The following is an 8,537-nucleotide window of genomic DNA, read 5'->3' on the forward strand; positions in this document are numbered from 1 at the left end:
TTGAATCTTTGACTTTTTGACACCTCAAGCCCCTCATGCATAGGCCCAATTCCCACCACAAGCTTGGCTCATAAGCACTTTAAGCTTGGGCTGGGTTCTCACCTCAAGTGCAACCCTAGCATCTCAAGCATGTCAAGCACCTCAATCATCAAGCACCTTAGTCATCAAGCATGACAAGCAGGACAAGCACCTCGAGCTGGGTCGGGTTCCCGTGCCTCAAGCTCAGCCCTAGCTTACCTAAGGTCAAAGGCCTTTTACACACATTATTGGAGGTCTTCAATGAAGCTAACCCTAAGGTTTTATGCTCCATTGGTTATCCTTGCTGTTTGATAGACCATCTCTCATTTGGGCCCCTTTACCATTGGCCCCGTGTTGAGATAGATCTATAAGCACATGTCTATATCTTAACACTTGTTCCCGTTTATTCTCCCACATTAAGTGATCAATTTAATATGAGAAAATCATTTGGGTTGGTTAGATATTAGATATTAGATTTTATGACATTACCTCTCTCTCTTGAAATCATAGTCGTCCTCGACTATGAGGTAGAAGAGATAAAGCCTTAGTCATTAGTCAATTTTGCTTAGCGGGTAGAGGATCCCTTTTTACCCTATGACATCTTTCCAAGATGGATGACTAATCCATTCGGTGCTTGGGAGACATAGCTGCCGCAAGCAGTCTACTCTTTAGTCCATTTCATTCTCCCCAAAGTAGAGTGACAAATTCTACTTGGTGTTTTAGAGACGTCGTCATCACAAACATGATTCTAAGCATGCATACTAGTTAAATTTGTGCACAATTAAAAAGAGGACTAGTCTTATAAGACAAAAACATGAGTCATTTAAAAGAAATTTGTACATTTGCTTACTCTAATGTAGCATTGTAAGCATTGACAAGGTTCATACTATCCTTAAGCTGTATTCCTTGCATCCATCTAGCATCTTCAAAAGGATAATTTTTGAACTTAATAAGATACCGTCGGATAATCTTACCATGTCGTAGTACCTTGTCTTCATGCCGAAGGACAGCTTCGGGTTGTAGCACCTCTTCTTGGTGTGCAACTTCGGGAGGGTCTTCAATAATTGGTTCAATTGGTTGCTCTCCTTTGTAGTACTTAAGTAGGCTTACATGAAAGGCATTGTGTATGAGCCAATGGTTGGGCAACTTGAGTTGATAAGCCGTCTCATTGATGGGCTTCAAGATGTGGAAAGGACCATAGTATCTTTTGCTAGTTTAGCATAATACTTTTGATGGCCCGTAGGATTTTTGCCCATCGTTTGCCTTAATCGAGCCTTAGGAAACTTGAGTAAGACCCAATCATTTTCTTTGAACATCAAGGCTCTTCTGTGCTTATCAGCAGTAGCTTTTTGCCTTTGTTGAGAGATGGATATAGCCTCCTTAATCTTTTGAAAATATTCTTGTAGGTCACGGTGTGGGTGGGATGAAAACACACAGAACGCCTCTATAATGACCCGACACACACTCTTGGGAAGATACACACACACACTATGGGGAACCACTCGGCTTACACAACACACCTGGCCGAGACAGGGAACACACCTATGGAGTGAGAGGAGAGAGACTATTTGTTTGCCCACTCCACACAGAGAGACACACACACACCCAAAAAATTCAGCTCAAAAGAGGAGAAATTCTGATATTTAGATACAAATGAGCTTGGTCCAACACCAAGGGGGCAAATAGCTCACACAATATGGGTAAAATGTACCAGATACAATCACAAATTGGAGCAGAAGCTTCGCTCATAGGAGCAACTTACACAATCAAAACAGAAGAAAAAGATTGAGGAATTTGGAAAAATGGACAGTTCCATCGCATTCGGAACGGCCCAAAACCCCAGTCTACAATGTCAAAGTGCTCAAATCCGACCTCGGATGAGCAGTTTACAGCCAAAACAGGCTCTAAAAACCCCAAAAAAACAGTTGCGGCTATTCCTCCCCTTCTCTCCACTCTTTTTCTGGTATTCTCTCAGTTTTTTCAGTTCCCACACTTAGATTTATTATTTGGGCACCCTTGGTCTTTAGTTGACCTCAAACGGACCCCGAATAGGCCAAAAACTGACCTCGCAGTGCATAGTTGTCACCTTTTTGCATCATCCGAACACCTGGCACTCAGTTTTTTCAATAATGCATCCCGCCACCACATGAAGTGGCCCCAAAAGATGGTCCTCATGATGACCTTTCTGCATAATTATCACAAGAAAACATTCACGTCGTGTCCGTACTTCTCCGCATGCAAATATTGACCCCATTCGACGTCCTGACGCCACTAGATGCCATCTGACGCACCTGCTTACCTCATGTCGTCGGCCCGCGGATAGCTTCCTCGAGAAGTTTTAAGTGCTACCAACTCCTCCTTATTGTAGAAAAAACACACTGGTACTGGTGATAGTGAAAATCGATGCACTATGTACATGTTGTCCTACCTGTACACATGTGGGCCCCACGTAACCACCTGGCTCTGGAAAATGGACAATTCTTTATTTGATGCACCATGCATGTGTATGTACATATGCGCAATCCCTTGCTCCAAAAAACTCCTGACATAATTTGCCCATCCCCTAGCCTGCTAGATCATTCATGATCAGCAGCAGCAAAAAGCGATATGAGACTTGTAGCGTCACAAGTCTCCTCATTCTTCACCAACACTGCTTGATCCACAGACAACTCATCTTGCTCCACCATCATTAACCTAGAATGATATGATTTAAGACACAATCCATTTACCCTTGACTTATGTAGAACACCATCCAAGTTAGCTAGCTGATATGTACCATTCGAAAAACACTCCACTACCTTGAAAGGGCCTTCCCACTTAATCTGAAACTTCTTTTGGAAGGTGTTGTCCAGCTTACTGTTGTAGCACAAAACCAAGTCATGCTTCTTGATACCCTTACTTTTGACCTTTTCATTTATCTTTGCCAAAGCCCTATCCTGCATCTGCCCATAATTTTCCAATGCACTCATCCTATCCAGCTGAACCTCTTGTAACTGTAAGAGCCTCTCTTTGAATGCATCACTAGGCGGCCCAAGCAACTTTTCTAACATCTTGACTGCAGGCAACTCCACTTCCACAGGCAATAATCCTTCCTTTCCATATACCAAATGAAATGGAGTAAACCCTGTACCCGTCTTCACTGAAGTACGATAAGACCATAATGCACTAGGCAATTCCAAATCCCAATTCTTTCCTTGGTGCTCTGTCACTTTTGAAAGAATCTGTACCAACTCACCATTGAATCTTTCATTTAAGCCATTACACTGTGGGTAATAAGGAGTGGTATGCTGGTGCCTAATCTTCATCTTTGCACATAAAAAATCTAGCAGTTTAGCTCTAAAGCCAGGCCCCTTATCTGAAAGTAGCTCTAGTGGCACCCCAAACTTGCAACATATTTCATCGTACACAAATTTTGCCACATCCTTTGCAGTGATTTGTTTTACTGCTATAGCCTCTGCCCATCTAGAGAGATAGTCCATTGCAGACAAAATATAGCTTTTACCCCTGCTTGTGATAGGTAACGGGCCTATTGCATCAATCCCCACTTTTCAAACACATCAAACGCCATAATGGTTTTTCGTAGCTTTGGCTTCAACACTCTCTTACCAAATGCTTGACACCTATTGCAAGACCTACACCAAGGGTGAACATCCTTGTGCAAACTAGGGCAGACATACCCTTCTTGCAAGATCTTATGCAAAGTGATCTTTAGAGCAAAATGGCCACCACATGCGCCTTCATGATTCTCTTCCAACACTCTGTAAAGCTGCTCCCTCCAAGGTACACGTCTCAACACGAGATCAGCCCCTTTCATGTATAAGACATCACCAATCAATTTGTACCTGTATGCTCTACGCACAAAACCATACTTCTTAGACTTCTGAATATCCTTTGGAATGATTCCTGTTAGCAAAAACTCCTCTTCTTGAGCCAAACTTTCCCAGCCATGATAAAGAGGTAAAGTGGTCCTCAACACAAATAACTCCCCAATCATGCTTTGAGCTACTTCATGTGCTTCTCCATTTAGAGAACGTTCAATGTGTCTGATTCTCCATGCTTCAAACTTTTTTAACAGGCCTTTAATTCTGAAACACATTTCCTTCAATGAGCTGTTCTTGCTCTTCCACACACCCAGCACTTGCTTCACCACTAACAAGGCATCACCTTTTATGCTCAATCTTCTAACCCCATGCTTCAAATAGATGTGTAATCCGGCTTCTAGAGTAGCATATTCAGCCTCATTGTTACTATGAGCATCCAAATTGAACCCTCTCTTGCATACTAGCTTCCCCTCTGGATCATAAAGTGTTATACCCCCTGAAGCTGCATCATGGCTCTTTCTGTATGAACCATCAAAGAACAACACATGTGCATTGCTGATTTGTGGCACTTCTTCAACTACCTTTCTCACCACCTCTTCCTTAACAATAAGGGGATTCTCCTTGTGGGTCAACAAATCAGCTAGGGTAGCCCTTGTACTATCTTCCACTAGAAAAGAGAACTCAAACTCTTGCAGCTCAATTACCCATTTCTTCACCACATTTGACATGTTAGTACTATTAATTAACTGTGGCAAAAAGGCATAACTCGTCAAGAAAACAAAAGGTCGTGGTAGCAAGTAATGATGAAATCGTCGGACAAGCAAATATTACACTAGCCATCACTAGCTCTACTTCCGAGAATTTTCTCTCTGCTACCAACTTCACTCGGCTTGCACAATATATTGGCCTCATATAATGGCTGCCCTTCCCCTTTTGCAATAGCATGGCTCCAATGGCATCATTCCCTAGTGATGGATTTACATAAAAAACTTTCTCCCAATCAGGAACCTGCATGGCTGACAACCCCCCTAACACCTCTTTCACCTCTTGAAACACTTCTTCACACTTGTCATCCCATTGTAATGGATCATGCTTTGCCACCTGCTGTAATGGATAAAGGAGCTGAGAAGACAATGGAATAAACCGCGCCATGTACTCCACTTTGTGTATAAAGGTTGCCAATTGCTTCGTACTCGTAGGTGATGGAAGAAGAATAATAGACTTAACCTTGTTTGGATCAGCCTCAATGCCATTTTCTGACACCATATGGCCCAATAACTTCACCCTTGGCTGTGCTAGATGACATTTCTTTGGATTTAGTTGTCCTCCACATTCATCATATCGAGCCAATACCATCTACAGCTTCTCATGGTGCTCAGCCCTGCTGCTGTAGACACAGAAGTCATCCATAAAAGCTTTAACACAATTGCCAATGAATGGTTCCAATACCCAATTTGCTCTCTCTTGATAGAAAAATGGTCCATTTGACAACCCAAATGGCAATACCGTGTAGCAATAGCAGCCCCATGGCGTAATAAAAGTTGTCTTTGTGCGGTCTTTAAGAGCAATCTTCAATTGAAAATAGCCTGAAAAACCATCACACACACTGTATCTCTCATAACCTGCCCACTGAATCCAAGATCTGATCAATGAATGGAAGAGGATATGGGTTCTTCTTAGTGGCTGTGTTTAAGGGTTTAAAATCTACACAAATCCTCCACTTCCCATCCTTCTTTGGACTCACTACTACTGGACTCACCCATTCTGTGGTCTCCACTGGGACTATGAACCCTGCCTTCAATATCTTGTCCACCTCTTCCCGCGAGGCTTCCATCTTCTCTTGACCCATCCTTCTTAGCCTTTGCCGCACTGGCTTAGCACCTTCTTTCAGCTCTATATGCATCTCTTCACCCTTGAACCCTCTGATCTCTTCATATGAAGTAATGAACAAATCAGGAAAACTAGCTAGCATGTGCAAATATATCTCCTTCTCCATAGCTGAGAGGTCTCCACTGATCATTTGTGTCATCAATTCCTGCTTCTTTGACAACTCAACCTTGGTTTGCATCAGCCCTTCAATCACTTCATAAGGCCCTTCACTTTCATCTTCAACCTCATTTGCAAATGCGACTACACCACACTCCTGGATTCCTTTGTCCATCAAAAGAAATGCAAAATCATGATCATTTGTGTCATCAATTCCTGCTTCTTTGACAACTCAACCTGGTTTGCATCAGCCTTCAATCACTTCATAAGGCCCTCACTTTCATCTTCAACCTCATTTGCAAATGCGACTACACCACACTCCTGGATTCCTTTGTCCATCAAAAGAAATGCAAAATCAGCATCCTCATCACTGCTGGTAGTACTATCACTGTCCTCATCAGACACTGTGGAATAGTTTTCATCACTAGACCCATCTTCATCTTCATAAATCTCTTCCAATCATTTCCTTGTATCCATATTATATAGCTTCTTGGCACCTGTCTTTCCATAGAGGCTAATCGTACCATGTCGCCAATCTTGAACAGCTCCCACTGCATGTAACCATGGTCTGCCCAATATAATAGGATATGCTCCCAACCCCGCTGGCATCCCATGAAAATCAACCACTGCCTTTGCATCATAGGCTTCCACTTCTAAGCTCTTAACAACACCCCATTTTACTTTCTGATGGTTTGCCAATCTGATCCGGAAACCTGACACCCCAGTCACTGTGAGACCCATCTTCTCAACGCATGAGTGTGTTATGACACATATTTGGGCTCCACCATCCACATAACCTTGTCCTAGATTTTTTCTTTTGTGCCACACATCTACTATTGGACAAATGTCTGGTAGCTCATCCATCGCCAACACCTTCACTAAACCTCTCTATGGCTCTTTCTCCATTGGGTTAACCATCCTCTTCCACTGCCGCTTTAGCTTAGGCACCATCTCTATAAGCTGCCCAAAGGTAACATCTGCTTTCCTGCTTGTCAAATCCTCCTTCAAGTCATAGCTTAATTTCCCATCCCCTAGTGGAAAATCTGAAACATGAAACTTGCGACGAGCTCTCCTTTTCCTCTTGGCCTTGACATCTTCGCCTTCATGGCTCTTTCCCGTCTTCTTGCTAGGACCTGGGGCACTTCTTCCTTCCTTTTCCTCTGTGGTCCTCTTCCCAATGGGCATCACTAATGTATCCTCTAGCTTTGATGCCTTTTCCAAGGTGACTACACTTAACACTTTTGTCTTTTCCTTTTCCTCCTGGGTTAATCCACTGGTTCCTTCATCTCCCTTAATTTCGATGCCATAATCATTGGACCTAGTTAGCACCTGTCTTGGCAATGGATACATGTCTCCCCCCATCCTTGGTGGCTTATCACATTGCAGGCTGATGTGGCCCAACTCTCCACAATTATAACATGTGGACGTCTGCCTCCAGTACCTACCATTGCTTTGTCCAACACCATTCCTAGGCCTTTCTTCACCTCTTGGCTAATTTTCAAACCTCCCTCGACCTCGATTATTTCCCACTTGACCAAGCATGTTTAGGCTGAGATTCTTCATTAAATCTACCACTTGCCTCATGTCTTGCCTTAGCCCATCATCTTGCACTGCTGTAGTGACCACTGTTGGCATAACCTGAGGAGTAACAGAAACCACTAGTTCATGATGAACCCGACCTTGCAAAGAATCCATAGGCTGAAATTCAGACCTCATGGGCAAAGACTCCACCCCTAACTGGCTCATTTTCCTCAACTTCCACTCTTTGTTCCTTTCTACCTCTAGTGCATCTTCATATGTCCTAGGCTTCTTTAGCTACTAAAGTCTGTACTTCTTGCCACACTTTGTCAAGATCTTCTATCTTCACAAACTCCACTTCCAATCCATGCCTTAGATTGTCCCAACTCAATCTTACAGGTGGATCCGCTGCACGCAACTCCTCTTCAAATGCTTTGGACCAGATTCGTGCATCACTCTTCAAACAAATCTAGAGAAGACGTAACATCTGCGCAGGGTCATGAATCTGGTTGCTAATGCAGGCAACCTCCATCTTTTCCAAAAAGTCTTCCACATCCTCATCACTTCTTCCATGAAAGGTCGGGTTACAATGCTTTGAGAATCCCTTTGAACACACGTACAAGAACCCAAAACTTTTGACTGACTCAATTCCCAGAAACATCAATGGAGCTCAACTTTAGATAAGGACAAACACATGCACATCAAATGAGTTTTCATAGTTGATCATTGGAATTACAACAGGCAAAGGATATTCCAGTATCTCTCTTAATCTTCTTGGCCCGAACATAAAGACTATGCGCTGCTGGAAAAAGATCTTCCTGGACACATGAACATTATCTGGATTCTTTGAGTTAAATGAAAAGGAGTGAATTGAGGGCCATTTTGATCAGCCATTAAATTCGACCATGCAACTCCCAAAAAACACACCTGTCTTCTCCTCTGATTTTGCCAAAATTTCAGCAGCATAACAGCATAAATGGCTCAAAAGACCAAAAGACCAGCCATCATAACTTGGAAAAATTTTGACAAAGTTTTCCCAGAAGTAGAGTAGTAAGAACCCAAAATATAGACTATATATGTATGCATAAACTGCCAACAATAGAACCCGAGCATCAATTAGGAATCACTAGTACATAGCATATGGTGAGGTCACGAAAAGGGTGCTCCAGCTACCTGTATCACAGAATCCCCCAG

The sequence above is a fragment of the Adiantum capillus-veneris genome, chromosome 13, assembly GCF_014529385.1.
Source record: "Adiantum capillus-veneris isolate H3 chromosome 13, ASM1452938v2, whole genome shotgun sequence".
In the NCBI taxonomy this organism is placed as follows: domain Eukaryota; kingdom Viridiplantae; phylum Streptophyta; class Polypodiopsida; order Polypodiales; family Pteridaceae; genus Adiantum; species Adiantum capillus-veneris.